Raw genomic sequence first — 20,924 nt, forward strand, 5'->3', positions numbered from 1 at the left:
CCCACCCCTGCCCTTGTCAACCTTCCTGGTCACTTCATGAAAGAATTCTAACAAATTTTGTGAGTCATATTCTCCCACGCACAAAACCATGCTGACTCCTCCTAATCAAACCCATTTTTTCCAAATGCATGTATTTCTTATCCCTCATGATCTTCTCAAGTAACTCACCTACCACAGATGTTAGGCTTACAGTTATATAGTTCTCAGAGTTTTCTTTGCAGCCCTTCCTTGAATAAAAGCACAACATTCGCTACCCTCCAATCTTCCAGGACCTCAACCGTGGCTAATGATGATCAGGACCAGGAAATTTATCCATCTTCATACATTCTAATACATCCAACACCTCCTCCACTGTGAAATGGACTGTCTCCAAGATAGCACCATTAACTTCCCCAAGTTCCCAAGTATTTATGTCTTTCTCCATGGTAAACACAGAGGAGAAATATTCATTAAGGACCTTGCCCATCCCCTATGATTTCACACATACAAGTCCATATTGGTCCTTGAGAGGTCCTATTCTCTTTCTAATTATTCTATTTTTCTTTAATATACTCAAAAAATATCTTTGGCTTCACCTTGATCTTTTCAGTCAAAGCTATCTCATGCCCTCTTTTGCCCTCCTGATTTCCTTATTCAATAAACTCCTGAAGGTAGAGTTTAAGTTATAGAGTTATAAATTAGCAATACATGCCTTTTTTGTTGGCTAAAAATAGTTTAGTTACAATGTATACCTAATTTCTTACAATGAGTAAATCCTAACATGCATAATATTTCAAACCGTTAAACAGTTGAGAATAACTGGGGCAATGCATTCGTTAAACATTTAATCATGACTCCTTGCATAGTTGGGTTTGATTTCAAGTGCATTATCCAGGTGGGTCATGCTATGTTGCTGATGGTGCAGTCAATAGCCAGATTGGGTCTGTCCTGCCTTTTGCAGTTTCTGCTTTGTCTGGTAGATGTCAGTGTTGTAGCTGTATTGTGACAGATTGACTAGATGTGTGGCTAGTTCTATATGACCAATGTTCCCTCAAAAGCTGGAATTTTGTTGGTGCTTGGCCATTTCTTGATATCATGTAAAATAGCTTAAGGTTAACTACTGCAATTGTGGGAATTTCAGGAGGAAGCTGAAGATGTGGCACTTTTGACTGGATCTGGTTGTAAATACTTACCTTAATGTTTCCATTGGTTTCATTCACAATGAGGATGTTCATGAAAGTGGTTCTCTTCACGAATTATTTTAGAGTTCATCACCATCCTTAACTGGATATTGCTGGACTGCAAAACTTGGATCTGATTTGTTGATTATAGGGTTGCTTATTCCAGCTGTAGTATGTGTTTCATTGTTTAGGCAATATGCAGACCTATGTTGTAGGTTTTGGCAGTAATGACAGAGTGAAAATGATGCTGAGCCATGTGACTAGATTATGGTGGAGTACAATTATTTTGTTGCTGATGGTTCATATCATGTCATGGATATCCAGTTTTGAGCCGCAAGATCTATTCTGAATTCACACCATTGAGCATGGTGGCAGTTTTACACAATACAATGAAATGTCCTTAGTGTGAAAGCAAGATGTATTCTCCACAGTGACTCTGCAATGGTCACTCCTGTCATTACTGCCATGGACAAATGCATTTTCTCCCTTCATTCTATCATGGGATCTGGGGGTCACAGGCAAGTCCATTATTTGTTGCTCATCTCTTATTGCCCTTGATTGACGGGCTATTTCAGAGGGCAGTTCAGAGTTAACCACATTGCTATGAATCTGAAGTCATATGTAGGCCAGCATGGGTAAGGTTGGCAGGTTTCCTTCCCTAGAGGGTGAACCAGATGAGTTTTGAGGATAGCTTTACAGTCCAGAATCATTATTTAAATTTAAAATCCACAAGCTGCCATAGTGAGATTTAAACATATGTCCCCAGGCCATTAGCCTGGATCTCTAGATTACCAGTCCAGTGACATTACCACAATATCAGCATAAGAACCTTCAACACAACAATAGCACTCAGTCCCATTACCAACTTGGCTTTGGTGGGCGTTCTACGGGCCATGTGATTTTCCATTGTTTTCCACCAATTTTCTGGCCAGAACAAGTGGGAAGTTAACTAGCATAATTAGAATGAGGTCTGGGAATTAAAATAACCTGGTTGTCAATTGACCATCAGTTACATTTCTGACTCCCACTTCTACGCATCCACCTAAAATGGTATCAGAGTTAAAATCCACAACAAATTAATACGCCTGTGGGGTTCGCAGTATGAAGGCATAAAATTACTCCATAAGCTTCAGGCTACAGTTTTTTCCATGACTGCTTCTGTTACAATTCTATAATTAGCTCGTATACTTGTCCCAATGTGAGGTTAGCAGCATGTGTTTTTTCCTGCCAGAAATCTGTTGATAAGCTGCTACTAGAAATTTCCGTTGATGAAACCAGGGAAACACATTGCAACGTGCCTGGCAGATGTTTCTATTTAATTTTGTACTGAATAATGTTGAGTTCAAAAATGCTGCTGATTTTGGTGCTACTGGAGTTGGGAGAGAAAACCAATGTCAGCGATTGGTAGCCGCAGTCAACTTTAGTGCGCAGTAATCCTCATGTTTTTGAAGGATGAAAGGGCAGGCATTCTGTGCGTGTGCAGGCAGCATGTGACTGTAGGGTGGGATTTCAGTCAACACTGATTTGAGGCACAAGCTGCCATTTTGGAACTTGTCACCCTCTTTTATATCTGTAGTTGCCATATATCTAACCACATGAGAGGATCATTCACCCAGCAGAGCTATTTAAAATTATAATTATTTAAGGTTGCAATTGAGGTGCTTTTCACTTTCTACTGTGGCTGCTGAGTTAGTGAAAGTATTGTGTACTAAGTTGTCAGAGAATTTAACACCAGTTCTTTCATACTGAAGTGTTGCCAGTTTGCTAAAATTGCACTCTCTCAGGTTCCAGCATGACAGGAAGCTGGAATCATAGAATCCCTGCATTGCAAATGGAGGCCATTCGGCCATTTAGCAACCACCTTCTGAAGAGCATTCCACCCATACCTACCTCGCCCCCACCCTATTCCCATAACCTTGCATTTCCCACAACTAATCCACCTAGCCTGCACATTCCTGAACACTATGGGGAATTTAGCGTGGCCAGTCCACCTACCCAGCACATCTTTAGACTGTGAGAGGAAATTGGAGCATCCGGAAGAAACCCATGCAGACAGGGGGAGAATGTGCAAACACAACACGGACAATTGCCTAAGGCTGGAATCAGATTCGTGTCCCTGCTTTTGTGAGGCAGCAGTGCTAACTGATGTGCTACCATGCTGCCCGAGGGTGGCATTTTGGGGCTGGCATTTCTATTTGCATCTTCAAATTTGACTTAACAAATGTTATTTTGCATTGTTGCATGTGCAATTTTGAATTATTTCACATTAGCAATTTGCAAATTGCATTTGGGGCCCATGACTCAACTGACACAATTTTGAAGCTACGAGAGGAGTTCGTTCACCCTTGAGGAGGCTCCAAAGCAAGGTTCTCAACAAAGAATATTCAAACAAACAAGATTTTCTTGAAAGGTAGAAATTGAGGCCATGCTGCTCATTTTGTGCAGAAGAGGTTCAGTACTTAACTCTAAGTTGATTTTTAATTTGGAGGCCCAAGTGTGTATGCTGTAGAGTTTCACAAAAAGTAAGGGAGAGAAGCCATTTAAAATCCATGAAAGCAGTGAGAACTATTTGCTATTGTACATGGTAAAATTGATTTCCTTGTCTCAGGAATTGTTTGGGTGAAGAATATAAGATGCAATATTTACACTTTCGAAGCTTGATTCTGAAATCTTTTGATCAATTGTGGAGCTGCAAGTCTGACCTTTCTACAAATTTCCATCAAGTAAGGCAGAAGTCAATGAGACAGGCATTTGCTGGTGGTGACAAACCAACATACTTTAATGTTGAGGTGCTCATCACTCAAAGCTACCAACACTAAAATACATTTGGCTCAGTGGTTAGCGCTGCTGCCTCACAGCTCCAGAGATATGGGGTCGATTCCAGCCTCAGGCGACTGTCTGTGTGGAGTTTGCACATTCTCTCAGTATTTGTGTGGGTTTCTGCTGAGTGCTCTGGTTTCCTCCCACAGTCCAAAGATGCACAGGTTAGGTTGATTGGACATGCTAAATTAACCATAGTGTGCAGGCTAGGCGGATTAGCCATGGGGAATGCAGGGTTAAGGGATCAGGGCTGTGTCTGGGCGTGATGCTCTTTGGAGGATTGGTGTGGACTCGATGGACCAAATGGTCTGCTTCCACACTGTAGGGATTCTGTTCTATGACTTCAAAGCATCCCTAAAAAGTCAAATATTTCTACATGCTGGCCAACTAAACTGAGAGAAAGTTTATTCACGAAGACATCAAACACGGAGTGTTTGGAGGCAAAGTCAAAGTGGCAGAGAGAGTGTAAAAACCTTCAAACAATGTATCTAACTGATCCTCGCAGCAACACCTGTCCCATATGTACAATGGCTGTGTTTGAACTTATCAGCCATCTCAGAACCTATCGAATTGGAGAGGAAACAAATCATCCCTAAAATGAAGGTCCTGATTAAGAAGACTGATGAGTGTTATCAAGTTTGAATTATAATGTATCATTTTTATATTTAGTGAGTTATTTTGTTTTACAAAATATTTTAGTCAGGCATGTACAGTACTATATATTTACTATACGGTATTTCAACATACATATTGATTTTTCTGTGTGGGGAATGTCTGAATGAAGCCACCTGAGACTTTAGTACTGATTCCTATGATTCATTTAGCTGTGATATCACAGAATGCATCTAGAACTGAGGTCTTAGTTATTTCAATACTTCTGCACAAAAGCTGACAACCATTTCCTTCCTAATTGCTTGTTGTACCAACATATTAACTTTGTGCGATTCATATACATGGACAGATCAAACATTTCTAAGTCTATCACATTAAAAAGGATATATTGCCTATTCCTTAGTTAAAAGGCAGGAACATAGTACCATCCTGAATGGTATCACTAAGGTCAGTTGCCACAGACTCATTGACAGATACAGCAATAACGTTGAATATTGTCTTCCTAACAGTGATGAGGTCTTATGGCATTCCTGCACCCCATTGATTCATTCCTGCTGGCTCCTGTTGTTTGCACATTCTCCTGCAGGTAATGACTGTGTGTGTGTATGTGCGTGCGTGTGCACACACACTCGCTTGCTGTGGTAAGTGTGTGAGGATGAGATGGAGGTTGTGAATGCCAGACATTTGTCCTCTTTGCTAGAGGTTTTTGATCAGTGAATGTTATGGTATGGTGCATTGTGTGAGGTTGGTGGTGCAATGGGTAGATGTTGTCATTTGAAGGTGCATTTGCTAAAATTTTTACTTGTATGAAGTAACTGAACTTTTTCCAACATTGTAACCAGGTGCTTGGTGCTCGATTGCTGGCATTGACTTCGGGACTTATTTGTACCCATTACCTTTACATTGCATGACTGGACAGCCTCCTGGCTCAGTCAGAAATATGACCTATTTCCGCCTTCTGAACTATGGCATCCAGTACTGCATCAGAGAACCTGGGAGAACTCTCTGATCTGTTGCTCCATTTATTCAAACTCTTCCTGCTAAAATCTTTGCAATTCATTTCCAACATCTGTAGCAATGAAAATGCACCTCAACTTTCAAAGTTGCAAGCTGGCTGAAGAAGTGCTGACCAGCTTAATTGGTAACAAACACAGAATACCCTTGATAAACTCAGTGGGTCTGGCAGCATGTGTGGAGAACGACACAAAATTAACATTTTGAGTCCAAATGACTCTTCTTGTAACTATAATTCTATCAAACACTAGAAAAGAAATAGAAAGCAATGAAGGAGAATATGTTGTTGGAGAGAAGAGAAGAACTTCTTCAAGGTGGGCATACCTTGGAGAGAAGTGACAGTGAATTAATTATTCAACTGGATTCTGAAAGAGAATGATACTGGACTGAAAATACTAACTGTTTCAAACTCCACAGGTGCATCCAGACCTCTGGAGTTTCTCCAGCATTTGCTGTGTCTGTTTCAGATTTCCATCATCAGCTATATTTTGCTTTTCTAGTAGCTTAATTATGATGGGCTTGTTTGTGCCTGTGCCCCCTGCTAAGATGCAGCCACTTAGCTGCATGTTTTCGCACTGGGCTACATGCCACCAGCATGAAGATCATTAAACAACAAAAAAGTTGTGTTCCTTGCGTCATAGCCATTGGGTACAGGATGATTGGGCAGGCATTGGTATCCCTGTGCTTGACAATGAACCTTATCCAATTTTTAACCCTGAGGTGTAAACACAACCAGAAAATAGTTCTGCACTTGACTAAATTCACAGCTAAAACCTCAATTTGAGAATTTGAGAAACTATTGATATCCCTGAAATGGCAATGGACTAATCAATGTGAGGACTACTAAATGTGAAATCATAAGTTAACTTTCACGTGACTCTGCTTTTGGCAGATCCAGTTTTTCACAATGTCCAATGTGAAATTACGTAAATAGTGCCTCACACTGTATTTTCCAAGTTCAGTGGAAGTTCTGCTGCAGTACGTAAATAGATGTGTCGTCTGTGATGGAGTGTCTCAGGCTTACTATTTTTTGGCAGCTGGCATTTTCTACATTTCCCTTTGTGGTTTTTGCCTTTCTGTTCATGTCTTCAGATTGAAAAAATAAAACTTTCCCTGAAGCTTGGCATGTTGCAAATTAGAGCAATCAAAGCTGCAAGGAGGGTACTCCCTTTGAGCATTCCACATTATTGCATGAATTGGATGAGAAGGGTCTCATGGAATCCAAAAAAAAGCTGAACATTTGGCTTGATTAGTTATGCAAACAAAATGCTAATGGATACAGTTCTTGGAAAGCTAACGATAAAAGTAAGGAGTATAAGTGGAAGAATTTAAATGAGAAATAAGGACAAGAGATTTCATTGTTTGTGGAAAACTACTAATTGAGGACCCCAGGACTGTATGAAACAATGTTTATTGATTGCAAAGAGAATTTGATTTTGTGAGGCATGTGAACATCTTTCAAATCCTACTTAAAAAAAAACTTTTCTCTGAATTTGGCAGCACTGTTTCACTGGAAAATCTCACTAACAGCAGTTCTGTTCAGAATTATGAAGTATTTATAAAGGAACTAAACAAATCTTTCTTCCTCACATCTTATAAATAATTATTGTAAATTCTGATTATGAAATGACAAAATTTCTAGCACTGATATAGTTGGTATGCAGGTGACATTTGATCAGCAGGAAGGCAGGAAACGTAAAAAGTTGCTAATGAGTGTTAACAAGGAAAGACAATTTAGTAGTAAATAGTAAGAAAGTAGAACATAGAAAAGTACAGCACAGAACAGGCCCTTTGGCCCACAATGTTGTGCCAATTTAAAGTAAAATAAGCTAAGCTATACACCCCTCAATTCACTGCAGTCCACGTGCGTGTCCAGCAGTCACGTAAATGCCCCTAAAGACTGCTTCCACCATCACCACTGGCAACACATTCCATGCATTCACAACTCTCTGTGTAAAGAACCTACCTCTGATGTCTCCTCTATATCTTTCTCCTAACACCTTAAAACTATGGCTCCTCGTGCCAGTCAGTCTTGCCCTGGGGAAAAGTCTCTGTTGACTTTATCCATGCCTCTCATTACCTTGTATACCTTTATCAGGTTACCTCTCTTCATCCTTCTCTCCAGAGAGAAAAGTCCGAGTTTAGTCAACCTATCTTCATAAGACAAGCCTTCCAGTCCAGGCAGCATCCTGGTTAACCTTCTTTGCACTCTCTCTAAAGCCTCCATATCTTTCCTATAATAGGACGACCAGAACTGGACACAATAATCCAAGTGTGGTCTCACCAGGGTTTTATAGAGCTGCAGCAAAACCTCACGGCTCTTAAACTTGATCGCCTTGTTAATGAAAGCCAAAACACCATACGCTTTCTTAACAACCCTATCCACTCGGGTGGCAACTTTGAGGGATCCATGCACTTGAACACCAAGATCCCTCTGTTCCTCCACACTGCCAAGAATCCTGTCTTTAAACCTATATTCAGCATTCAAGTTCAACCTTCCAAAATGCATCACTTTGCATTTATCCAGGTTGAACTCCATCTGCCATTTCTCAGCTCAGCTCTGTATCCTGTCTATGTCGCACTGCAGCCTGCAATAGCCCTCAATACTATCAACGGTAACTCCAACCTTTCTGTTATCGGCAAATTTACTAACCTACCCCTCAACCTCCTCATCCAAGTCATTTATAAAAACTACACAAAGCAGAGGCCCAATAACAGGGCCATCACTCACCGCTGACCTTTGGGCAGAATAGGTTCCCTACAGTGTGGAAACAGTCCCTTTGGCCCAACCAGTCCACATTGACCCTCCGAAGAGCAACCCACCAGACCCATTTCCGCTCTGACTAATGCACCTAACACTATGGGTAATTTGGCAAGGCCAATACACCTGCCCTGCATATCTTTGGATTGTGGGAGGAAATCCACACAGACACAGGGAGAATGTGAAAACTCCACACAGACTGTCACCCAAGGCTGGAATCAAACCTGGGACCCTGGTGCTGTGAGGCAACAGTGCTAACCACTGAGCCACCGTGCCACTTTCCATCTACAACCACTCTCTGCCTTCTGTCAGCCAACCAATTCTGAATCCAGACAGCCAATTTCCCTGTATCCCATACCTCCTGACTTTATGAATGAGCCTACTGTGGGGAACCTTATCAAATGCCTTGCTGAAGTACATATATACACCACATCCGCTGCTCAACCTTCATTGACCTGTCTTGTCACCTCCTCAAAGAACTCAATAAGATTTATGAAGCATGACCTACCCCTCATAACACATGCTGACTGCCTTTAATCACGCTATGCTTTTCCAAATAGTCATAAATCCTATCCCTCAGAATTCTTTCCAAACCTTTGCTGACCACAGACGTAAGACTGACTAGTCTGTAATTGCCAGGGATTTCCCAATTACCCATCTTGAAGAGAGGAACAACATTCACCTCCCTCCAATCCTCTGGTACAACTCCTGTGAAGAGTGAGGAAGCAGAGATCTTCACCAATGCCTTAGCAATCTCCTTTCTTGCTTCTTGAGCAATCTAGGATAAAGCTGGTCTGGCCCTGAGGACTTATCAATCTTAATGTTTGCCAAAATTTCCATCACATCAGCATCATAAATCTTGATCTGTTCATGGATAACTATATGTGGCACCATAACAAATGGAACTGTTATTGTAGAGAAATTTGAGGAAGTGTGTGATTAATAATGTGGAATTTCATGCAGAAAGTTAGAGTTAGTCCAGTAATGATGTGGAATTGCTATGGCAAGAAGCATGGTTGAGCTTATAGTTCTTAGAAAAAGCAGAATTGGAGCAATGACAAAAAAACCTGGCTTGATTTGTTCATACCAATCTCAAAATTTGACTTTAAAGAAACATTTCTTGGGATCTGTGATGTCTGTGTTTACACCTCTGAGAATATTTATACTGGACATTAATTGAATAAATCTATCAAAATATTGCATATTATTCTTTTCAGATGATTAAAGTGACAGTGTTTTCTCAGAGAGATAGAGAAAGGAATTTTTCAGAAGTCGAATTTGCTGTCAAGTTGGCCTCAGAAAAAAACACTCTATTGCAGATACATTTATTAGAGTGCAATATTTTACACCTCTCCACATAAGGACCAGGAGGTCACACAAAATTTTTAATTTTGCTTTCCAATAATTTGAATATAAGATCATAAACTATCATAAAGAATACATGTAACAGTTAACTTTCAGCTCTTCTGGTGGTTAACATGAGATTGTTACACTGAAGGAACCATGTTCTTAAAGATCAGCGGCATTTCTCGCCAGTTTGTCACGACATTGGTGATGCTGTTTGGTAATGGATTTCCAGAAGTGAAGACTTTCTGGAGTTTACATTCTTGTTAGTAGATTGCATCCAGGTTCAGGGGCTCATCTGTTTGTGTCTCTTCTTACTGAAGGATGTCTCTGTTTTCGTCTCTGTCTGTATGCTGAGAGTCTGAGCAAATATTTGAAAATGACATGATGCAGAGTGGAAGATGTTTTCCTCCAAAAAGGGAAAATCTGGAGATGTGTGGACTTAAAAGTTTATGCTGCCAGCTGGTGGGCCAGTTTACTTGTAGTATTCACTTATTGAATAAAGTTTATTGTCATGTGTACTCAAGAACAGCATTACAGGAGTATAGTGAAAACATGTCGCCACTCATGGTGCCATTTGAGATACAAAATATCTAAGTATCAATCTTAGATACAAAATAGAGAAATAAAGAAAAAAGTTGCATTATCTTACAAATATTCAAAGTATAAGTTAGAAAAGTAAGAAATAAAGTTAAAAAGAAATAGAGGGCTTGCAATAGATCAATGCAGGCTCTTCCACACATGGTTTAACTGGTCTCGCAAGCTGCTGACTGCCCACACCAGTCCCAGGTCCAACATCCATCCCCACTCTGCTTTGGGCCTTCAGCGTGTTGGCTGTCCTGCTCTGCTCCATGCCTCCAGCCCACTCTGCTCTGGCCCTTAGCCCCTCCAATGATGTCACCACCACTCCAAGGGAAGTTTTTTAAAAAACTGAATATATGAAAAGAAAACTGTGGATTCCACTTCCAGACCATTTTTTTCTGGAGGCAGGATTGATCGTCAAAGGGGAATTAATGACCTATTAAAGCCTATTGTCAGAAGCTGACTGGAATTGTTCTGTCAGCCTGCATGTCTTCCAAGGTGTCAGGAGCTGGGTCCGCTCGCTGGAGGTTGCTTTGTAGTAGCAGACCAGGGGGCCAGCACTCCAGGCAGACTTTGAGGTCCTCATTGACTACCTGACCACAGGTTGGGGCCACAGGCTCCTTCACTGTGGTGGGCAGTTACAATGGCCATTTTTAATTTAAAACTTCAAACTGTTCTGGATAGGGTGCCTCAAAATCAAGACATTTTCTTTTTCTTACCTGAACTGCAGGTTGCAGGTTCCTCTGTGCTGGAGGGTATGCCATTAGCCTCTTAGTTTCAAGAGCCACCAGCTATCTTAATTGAATGGCAAGCCTCTGTGGCCACTTGAAGCCAATTGAAAATCAATCCCAGGTGACTATTTACTACAGTACCAGACTGTGTCCCCCAATTGACCTTGATATTGTGATCCTGATCCAAAATTCTGTTCAGTGTCTCCTGTCAACATTTTGTACCCCTGACAAACTATTTGAGTTAAGTTGTTAACACCAGATACTGGCTGCAATTTTGTGTAAGAATGAATGACTTGAGATTGTGTCCCAGGTTGTGCTTTTCTAACCCTTCAATAGCTTAAACTTCTCTTTGGAATTCTCTCTTAGTTGCTCTCTTTAAGATTGAATAAACCAAGTTGCCCCAGTCTTCCCTTATAGTTCAGTTTTCTTGAGAATAGAGATCAGCTTCTTAACTCCTTTCAGTACCACTTGTAGGACCAAAATATAACACAGTGCTCCAGGTGCAGTCTTGTCAGACAGCATTACAGTTTTAATATTACTGGGTTTTTTTTTAGCATGTGCATTGCTGTTACTTAAATTCTACTTGCTTTGGTAATTGCTTTGTTCCTCAGTGACTGGACTTACAAAGTGCTGAGTCATTTCTCAGATCTCTGAAATGATACCATGAGATATTAAAACAGGAATGTTTAGTGTCTCTACCTGAAATTCCTTTCTTAACAATTTTGATGGGAACATCAGCCAGTTTAACTCAATTTTTTTAACGTCCCTGCTCAAGCATTGGAGGGAGGAATTTCAAACAAACCCATAAAACTTATTTAAATTCCATGCTGAATTACATGCATATCATATAATGCAATTTGCATATTGTTTCCACAATTGTGAGGTTTTTTTCTGCTTGTACCAGAGAATGGAGCTGAAACTTGATAAATCCCACTATCCAATATTCTATATCCCAGAGTGTTGCAGGAGATGGCTATACAGATAGCTGATGCATTGGCAACTATCTTACAACATTTTAAAGATTCTGTAATGATTCCTGCAGATTGGCAGGTAGCAAATGTCTCCCCACTATTTTAAAGGGAACAAGAGAGGAAACAGGGACTACAAATATGTTAGCCTTTTATCAGTAGTAGGGAAAATATTAGAATCCATTATAAAGACTGGAGTAAATGGACACCAGGTTGATAATAACCTGATTGGGCGTAGTCAGCATGTATTTGTGAATGGAAAATTGTGCTTGATGAATTTGTTGACTTTTTAAAATATGTTACTGACAAAATTGAAGAACGAGAGCTGTTGAACGTAATACACTTAGTCTTACAGAAGGCTTTTGATACAGTCCCCACAAGAGGCTGTTTAGAAAAATTAAAGCACATGGGATAATAAATAACATACTGGTGTGGAATAATGACTGGTAACAGAAAACAGAGAGTGGAATAATTAGGTAATTTTTGCATTGACGGACTGTGACTAGGAGAATCCATATGTGGGCCTCAACCTTTCCCAAGAGATATCAATGATTTGGAGAATCAAATGTAATATTTCCAAATTTATGGATGATATATAGTTGTGTGGGACTGTTAGTTGTGAGAAAGATATAAAGTGGCTTCAGGAGGATTTGGACAGGCTTACTAAATGGACTAGAACATGGTAGATGGAACACAATGTGGACAAAAGCTATCCATTTTGGTAGGAGAAACAGATGTGCAGAGTATTTCTTAAATGCTGAGAAGTTGGGAAGGGTAGATGTGCAAAAGAACCTAGGTGTCCGTGTCAATAAGTTACTGAAGGCTAACATGCAGGTATAGCAAGGTATTAGAAAGGTAAATAGGATGTTCGACTTTATTAGAAGAGGATTTAAGTACAGATTTGAGCAGAGGCGTAGTGAAGTCTTGCTTCACTTGTACAGGAGCTTGTTTAGACTGCACCTGGAGAAGTGTATACAGGCTTGGTTTCCTTATCTCGGGAAAAAATATTATTTCCATCGAGGGAATGCAATGAAAATCCACAAAACTTGTTCCTAAGATGAGATAAGGAGACACAGTGGTTAGCATTGTTGCTTCATAGCACTAGGGACCCAAGTTCAATTCTAGCCCGAGGTGACTGTCTGTGTGGAGTTTGCACATTCGCCCCTTGTCTGCGCAGGTTTCCACCGAGTGCTTTGGTTTCCTCCTGCAGTCCAAAGATGTGCAAGTTAGGTTGATTGGCCATGCTAAATTGCCCCAAATGTCCAGAAGAGGTGGGTTAGCCATGGTAATTGTGGGGATAGGATGCCCTGGGCAAGATCTTTTTCAGAGGGTTGTTGCAGACTTGGATCAAATGGCCTCTTTCTGCACTGTAGGGAATCTATAGTTCTGTCATGGGACTGTCCTATGAAAAGACATTGGTCAAACTGGGCCTGTACTATCTAGATTCATAGAGATGTACAGCACAGAAACAGACCTTTTGGTCCAACTTGGGTCTAGATTAGAATGGTGCTGGAAAAGCACAGCAGTTCAGGCAGCATCCGAGGAGCAGTAAAATCGATGTTTCGGGCAAAAGCCTTTCGGTCCAACTTGTCCATGCCGACCAGATATCCCAACCCAATCTAGTCCCACCTGCCACCACCCAGCCCATATCCCTCCAAACCCTTCCTATTCATAAACCCATCCAGATGCCTGTTAAATGTTGCAATTGTACCAGTCTCCATCACTTCCTCTGGCAGCTCATTCCATACACGTCTCACCCTCTGTGTGAAAAAGTTGCCCCTAAGGTCTCTTTTATATCTTTCCGCTCTTACCCAAACCCTATGCCCTCTAGTTCTGGACTCCCCCATCCCAGGGAGAAGACTTTGCCTATTTATCCTATCAATGCCTCTCATGATTTTATAAACCTCTATAAAGTCATCCCTCAGCCTCCGACGCTCCAGGGAAAAGAGCCCCAGCCTGTTCAACCTCTCCACATAACTCAAATCCTCCAACCCTGGCAACATCCTTATAAATCTTTTCTGAACCCTGGTGATCTCATTGAAACTTACAGATACTTATAGGGTAGGCACAAGTAAGATATTTACCCAGTCTGGAACCAGGGGACACAATCTAAAAATAAAGGGAATGCTTTATAGATTCAAGGTGAGGATACATTTGATTTTACTCAGAGGGTGCACCTTTCAATTCTCTAGCACAGTCTTGTGGAAGCTCAGTCTTTGAATATTTTTAAAGTAGAGACTGATTGATTTCTGATTACCAGTGGGCATAGGGTTTCAGGGATTGGATGCGTAAAAGGTAATGAAGTATACGATCAACTCCAATTTTATTGACTAGCAAGGTAGGCTTGATGGGCCGAATGTATCCTCCTGTTGCTATGTTCCCAGCCATGCAGTCACTCTATTCTTGCTTGCTGTGCTTTCTATTCTTGATCCTTAAGTCACCATTAACATACCTATTGTGCAACCGGACATTTATAGAGAACCCCAGGCAGAAAATGTCCATCCTAAAAAACATTTCTACAACTTTTATGGTTTTCTCTGGCAGCCAACACACCCTAAACCAAGCATAAAAGTCAATCTGTTGTCTAAACAAAACTATATGCTTACTGCACTGCTACTGTGGACATATTTGAAGAATACTAGCACAGCATTACTCTTGCTGTTCCATTGTGAGTTATATGTGATTTTAGATTAGGTGAATTCAGTACTCAGAAAATTACAAAAGTCAGAAGGTTTCATAAAGGAATTCAGGCTCAAATTTCTGGATGAGTGGTGTGGAAGACAAAAAAGTGGTAGATTTTTACCATTGGACATCGAGTATAAGAACTCCTTATGCAAAATATGGGGGTTCAGCATCCGTTAAACAGTTAAAGGGTGGCTATAAATTTAAAACCTTTTTCAATATCTTGGACAACAAAGGTATAATTTATTATTAAGGGTATGAGATGGCAAACATAAGACAGTACGGTATGCATCATTTTTGTATGCTGTAAAATATTGGTATATCTACTGATAATCTTCCATTTACAGAAATATGCTTACAGTTCCAATGTGGACTGCATAATTTTACTGAAAAATTAGAAGAAAATAACTTCTTTGGTTTCTAATAGTTTGTTCAAATGAATGTTATATAACTCAAAGAAGTTCAGTAAACTAATATCTTGAGAGTCACAGAAATAACAATTTATTGACAAAGCCTAAGGTTGCCGGTTTTAATTCACAATATTAATTAATTCCATAGTCTAAGTGTAAGTAATGTTTCTGTGTTCCTACAGATACCTCTAATTGCTTACATGGTGTCCGTAGTAAAAACAATTTGTTAACCAAATGAAATTAATCTTCAAACATCTTGGAATTTTTTAAAAATTAAGGCGCTATGGAAATATAAATTGGTTTTGTAGTCTGAAAGAGTTCTCGTATTTGTACAACATTTTGCTGTTGTAACCCAGTCAGGAGGAAGTTTGTCAAATGGTAAGGTAATGTCGTGTATGTTACTTTTTGTACTTAGAATACTGAATAAAATGTAATCGTTTGTTTTGTTATAGAGCACATAGGTGACAGTGAACCTTAAGAGATACCTGTACTGTCGTGGTTCACATTGGAGGACAGTTCTCAGAACTATATCCTAGTGAAGGAGGGGACAAAAAAACCATGATTCACCAAGAAAGTTGAGGATAGTTACAAGTTGAAAGAAAAACATATATATGTGGCAAGGTTAGTGGTAAATCAAAGGAGTGGGAACATTTTAAAAGCCAAGTTTTAAAAGGTAACCCCCAAAAAAGAGGGAGAAAAGCAATTGTGAGGGCAAATCAGTAAGTAACATAAAAACAGACAGTAAAAGTTTCTCTAAATATATAAAAAGGAAGAGAGAGGCCAGTGTGAGCATAGGCCCCCTTGAGAATGAGGCTAGAAATAATAATGGGGAACTGTGAAATGGCAGAGCAGTTGAATAAATATTTTCCATAAGTCTTCTCAGTAGAACGCATAAATAGTGTTCCAAAATATCTAAATAGTTGAGGAGCTAAAGGGGGTATGTCAAATAAACACAATAACTGTAGGAGAGAACATGTAGTAGGGAAGCTAATGGAGTTAAAGGCCAATAAATCCCCTAGACCTAATTGGCTTCATCCTAGAATTTTAAAGAAAATAGTTACAACGATAGTGGATATGCTAATAGTGATCTTCTAAGAATCCTTAGATTCTGGTATATTTCTAGAGGATTGGAAAACTGCCATTGTAACACCCTTATCTAAAGAGAGACGAAAAGAAAATGGTAAGCATGGGCTATTTAACTTAATAACTGTAATTCGGAAAATATAGGTTCTATTATAAATGATGTAATAGTAGAGCATTTAGAAATACATAATATAATCAAGCAGGGTCAGCACGGCATCATAAAAGGGAAATCATGCCTGAAAATTCTTTGGAAATTATTGAGGAGGTAACAAGCAGGATAGATAAAGGATTTTCAAGAAGTGCTTATTAAGGTACTACACATAAGACTAGTTACGCGAAAACGGCTCATGGAGTTTGGGTGAATATATTACTAGACAACTGGCTAACTAATAGTAGGCAGAGATTTGGAATAAAGGTGGCATTTTCAGATGGCAATCTATAACTAGTGGAGTGGTTGGAACCACAATTATTTACAATATAAATTAATGACTTGGATGATTGTTCTATTATCAGTTTGAGGATGACAAGAAATAGGTGGCAAGGCAACTAGTGAGGATTACCCAAAGCATGGATTCTTGGAAGGGTCTGAGCAATGTGGGCTATGGCAAAATCAGGCGAGAAGTACCAAGAGGCCTGTGTTGACATTGAGATCATCTTGTTCAACCTTTTGCAATTTCACAAATGGCATGGCAAGATTCTCGCTAGGTAGGATGAGATGCCAATTGATGGGGATTAAAATTTGTTGAACACCTTGCTAGTGCCACAACTCATCTCATTAATAATCAGATTCCTTGTTAGCAACCAAACTTGCAAAAAAGGCTAGACATCAGGAAAACCCAACAAGGAAATCAAAATGAGTACTTGGCAGATTCAGCTTGCTGCTTGTTTGGAATGGCCTCCATGTTGGATACTAGGCAAGAACATCTCAGATTATGATCCATGGGCACCAGTCACTTTCCCATCATCTACAGACATTGCAATCTGGCATCTGCCAAACCATCATGACTATCATGGTACCTCAATCAAATCATGAGGGGCATGGAGAGGGTAAATAGACAAGGTATTTTCCTTGGAGTGGGGGAGAACTAAAGGGCATAAGTTTAAGGTGAAAGGGGAAAGATTTAAAAGGACCTAAGGGGCAACTTTTTCACACAGAGGGTGGTGCAGGTATGGAGGCTGGTAAAATTATAACATTTAAAATGCATCTGGATGGGTATATGAAGAGGAAGAGTTTGGAGGGATATGGACCAAGTGTTGGCAAATGGGATTAGATGAATTTCGGATATCTGGTTGGCATGGACAAGTTGGACCGAAGGGTCTGTTTCTATGCTGTACATCATTAAATGACACCAAATGGCTCAGTTGGAAAATAATGTGGTGTACTCCTCAGTACAGTCAACGGGGGCCACTGTTGGTCAGGGAACCCCAGGTCTGTCAGTCAGGGACACAGACTATGTAAAGTCAAGAGGCATTGACCCTGTTACTTATCCATTTTGGATGCTTATTTAGGGGATCTGTCTCAGTCCAGTCCAGAGAGTATTCATCAGTTCTCTAGGGTCACAAATAGTCAGGGGAATCGCATATAGTTTGTCAAGGAGTTGTGAACACAACAGTCTGGGCTCAGGTCAGTCATGTTGGTAGTGGGTAAGTTGTTGGAAGGGAATCATAAGGGACAGGATTTACATTTATTTGGAAAGGCAAGGACCGATTAGGGATCATCAGCATGGTTTTGTGCATGGGAAATCCTGTCTCACAAACTTGATTCAGTTTTTTGTAGAAGTAACAAAGAAGATTGATAAGGGCAGAGGGGTAGATGTGATCTATATGGACTTCAGGAAGCGGTTTGACAAGGTACTTTGTGGGAGACTGGTTAGCAAGGTTAGAGCTAATGGAATGCAGGATTACATGGAGAACTAATCACTTGGAAACAGAACTGGTAGAAAATAGAGGGTGGTGGTGGAGGGTTGCTTTTCAGACTGGAGGCCTGTGACCTATGGTGTGCCACAAGGATTGGTGCTGGGTCCACTGCTTTTCATCATTTATTTAAATGATTTGGATATGAACCTGGAAGGTATAGTTAGTACGTTTGTAGATGACACCAAAATTGGAGATTTAGTAGACAGCAAAGAAAATTATCTCAGATTACAATGGGATCTTGATTAGATGGGCCAATGGGCTGAGGAGTGGTAGATGGAGTTTAATTTAGCTAAATGTGATGTGCTGCATTTTGGAGAAGCAAATCTTAGCAGGACTTACTCACTTAATGGCAAGGTCTGAGGAGTATTGCTGAACAAAGAGACCTTGGAGTGCAGATTCGTAGTTCCTTGAAAGTAGAGTCATAGGTAAATAGGATAGTGAAGAAGGCCGTTTGTATGCTTTCCTTTATTGGTCCGAGCATTGAGTATAGGAGTTGGGAAGTCATGTTGTGGCTGTACAGGACATTGATATTTGGGAATATTGTGTGCAATTCTGGTCTTCTTCCTATTGGAAGGATATTATGAAATTTGAAAGGGTTCAGAAAAGATTTACAAGAATGTTGCCAGGGTTGGAGGATTTGAGCTATAAGGAGAGGCTGAATAGGCTGGGGCTGTTTTCTCTGCAGTGGCAGAGGCTGAGGGATGATCTTGTAGAGGTTTCTAAAATCATGACGGGCATGGATAAGATAAATAGACAAGGTCTTTTTCCTGGAGTAGGGGAGTCCAGAACTAGAGGTCACAGGTTTACGGTGAGAGGGGAATGATGTGAAAGAGACCTAAGGGACAACATTTTCACATAGAGGGTGGTGCATGTATGGAATGAGCTGCCAGAGGAAGTGGTGGAGGCCGGTATGATTACAGCATTTAAAAAGCATGGATGGGGATATAAATAGAAAGGGTTTAGAGGGATATGGGCCAAGTGCTAGCAAATGGGACTAGATTAGGTTGGGATATCTGGTTGGTACGGATGAGTTGAACCAAATGGTCCGTTTCCATGCTGAACATCTCTATGTCTCTATGTCTAGGGGCTGATTGTAAAAGTTGACCACATGTCTGGAGTTGATACAATCCTGGGGCCAGTCTTGTAGGAGTGATCAAAATGGGGGTCTGTAGGGCTTGCGATTTAATGACTGGAGGGGAGGCGGAGTCAAAGCTGGGCATGGGGAAAGCAGAGGCATTTATAGAAATGGGGATAAGGACAGTGTTCAGGGTGGGGTGAATCTCTAGTTCAATTTGCAGAATTTAGAAAAGAAATGAAGACATGTTACCCTATGTGAAGGAGGAGTATTGACTATGAAGGGGGAGTGTAAAGTAGCAGGTGGGAATCAACACAGTGTGATGCTGGGGTTCGGGGGCAGGGAGGACAGTGTTTGATGCAGTTCAAAGTGGCATGTCTCCACATTGGAGAATGGGTTGAAATGGTTTGTTGGGATCATACAAGACAATAAAGGAAATGCAGTCTCAGGGGAGTGCCTGGTAATCTGGCAGGATCCAATGCTGATGGCGTTCAGCATGATTTGCGTTCCTGCCAATATTTCTTCCTTACTCTAGATGCGAATTTCTCTTAGAAAGTGGAAGGAACAAAATTGGCAGAGTAAGTGTCAGTTTGATGGCTGAAAGCATGAGATTTATAAATGTACCATAGAAAGCACTGTATTTGGATGCATCACATCTTGGTATGGCAACTGCTTTGCCCAAGACCGTAAAAAACTACAGAGTTGTAAACACAGCCCAGTCCATCACGCAAGCCAACCTTCATCCATTAACTCCATATACACTTCTTGATGCCTCGGTGAGGCAGCCAATATCATCAAAGACCCCTTCTACTCTGGGTATAATGTCTTCCAACTTCATTCCCGCCCATCAGGCAGAAGATGCAAAAACTTAAGCACAAGTACCAACAGATTCAAGAACAGTTTCGTCCCTAGTTATTAGAATTCTGAATGGACCTCTCATATTTCAAATCTAATGTTGGTCTTGCATTTAGTGCACCTTCTTGGCAGCATAAATTTGTATGCCTCACTCTGTTCAATCATTTTATGATCTTTGATCTGCCTGTGCTACATGCAAAACAAAACTTTTCACTGTTCCTAGGTACATGTGACAACAATCAAGTCAAATCAAATCATATTAAATCGAGTTTGATGGATGGCATGACATTACACTGACCAATGCTTGAAGCTGCATGCTTGCAAATTAAACCTGGGCATCTTACTGAAGTTAACAGCAACGACAGTACAAAAAGCCATTGCTAGATATAGGAAAACCACCATTGATTCCACCTCTAGAGGTCCTCTGTGAACAACACAAGTTTGAGTCTTCATAATCACTTAAATATAATGATTCTATCCTGGTAGCTGTCATGATTCCTGCACCCTAGAGCACTCTCATGCACCTTATGCATTTGAGTCTCCAGCAGCCCTGCATTTTAGTTACTGGGGGGACAAGGGCTGCCCACTGCGACAATGACTCATGCTACCATCATACAACCTCTGACTAATGTGGAGGTACAGGTTTAATGCTGCCTATGCCTAATTCAGGTTTCTGGTTGTCCATGACAGAGCTCAGCTATTTTGGGCTACTACACACCTCTGTTGGCTTCATTTTTATTCCCCTTTACTTAGGATTAATGAAAACTCATGTTATGTTTGTATTTGTCCAATTGCTTGACATTATGATGTTTCCCTCCTGAACAATTCCAAGCTGCAAGTGAGCATTAGGAACTGTGTTCAGTTGGGATGTAGCTAAGGACAGATAAGGTTACTGTGGGTCTTGAGTAGA

At 40.5% G+C, this 20,924-nt stretch overlaps 1 protein-coding gene across 2 annotated transcripts in view; it reads left to right on the top strand.

Annotated features, from left to right (window-relative positions):
• Positions 1 to 20,924, top strand: part of LOC122555986 (endothelin-converting enzyme 2-like) — a 180,433-nt gene that overhangs the window by 33,137 nt on the left and 126,372 nt on the right. The window lies entirely within an intron of this gene.

The sequence above is a fragment of the Chiloscyllium plagiosum genome, chromosome 13 (genome assembly GCF_004010195.1).
Source record: "Chiloscyllium plagiosum isolate BGI_BamShark_2017 chromosome 13, ASM401019v2, whole genome shotgun sequence".
In the NCBI taxonomy this organism is placed as follows: domain Eukaryota; kingdom Metazoa; phylum Chordata; class Chondrichthyes; order Orectolobiformes; family Hemiscylliidae; genus Chiloscyllium; species Chiloscyllium plagiosum.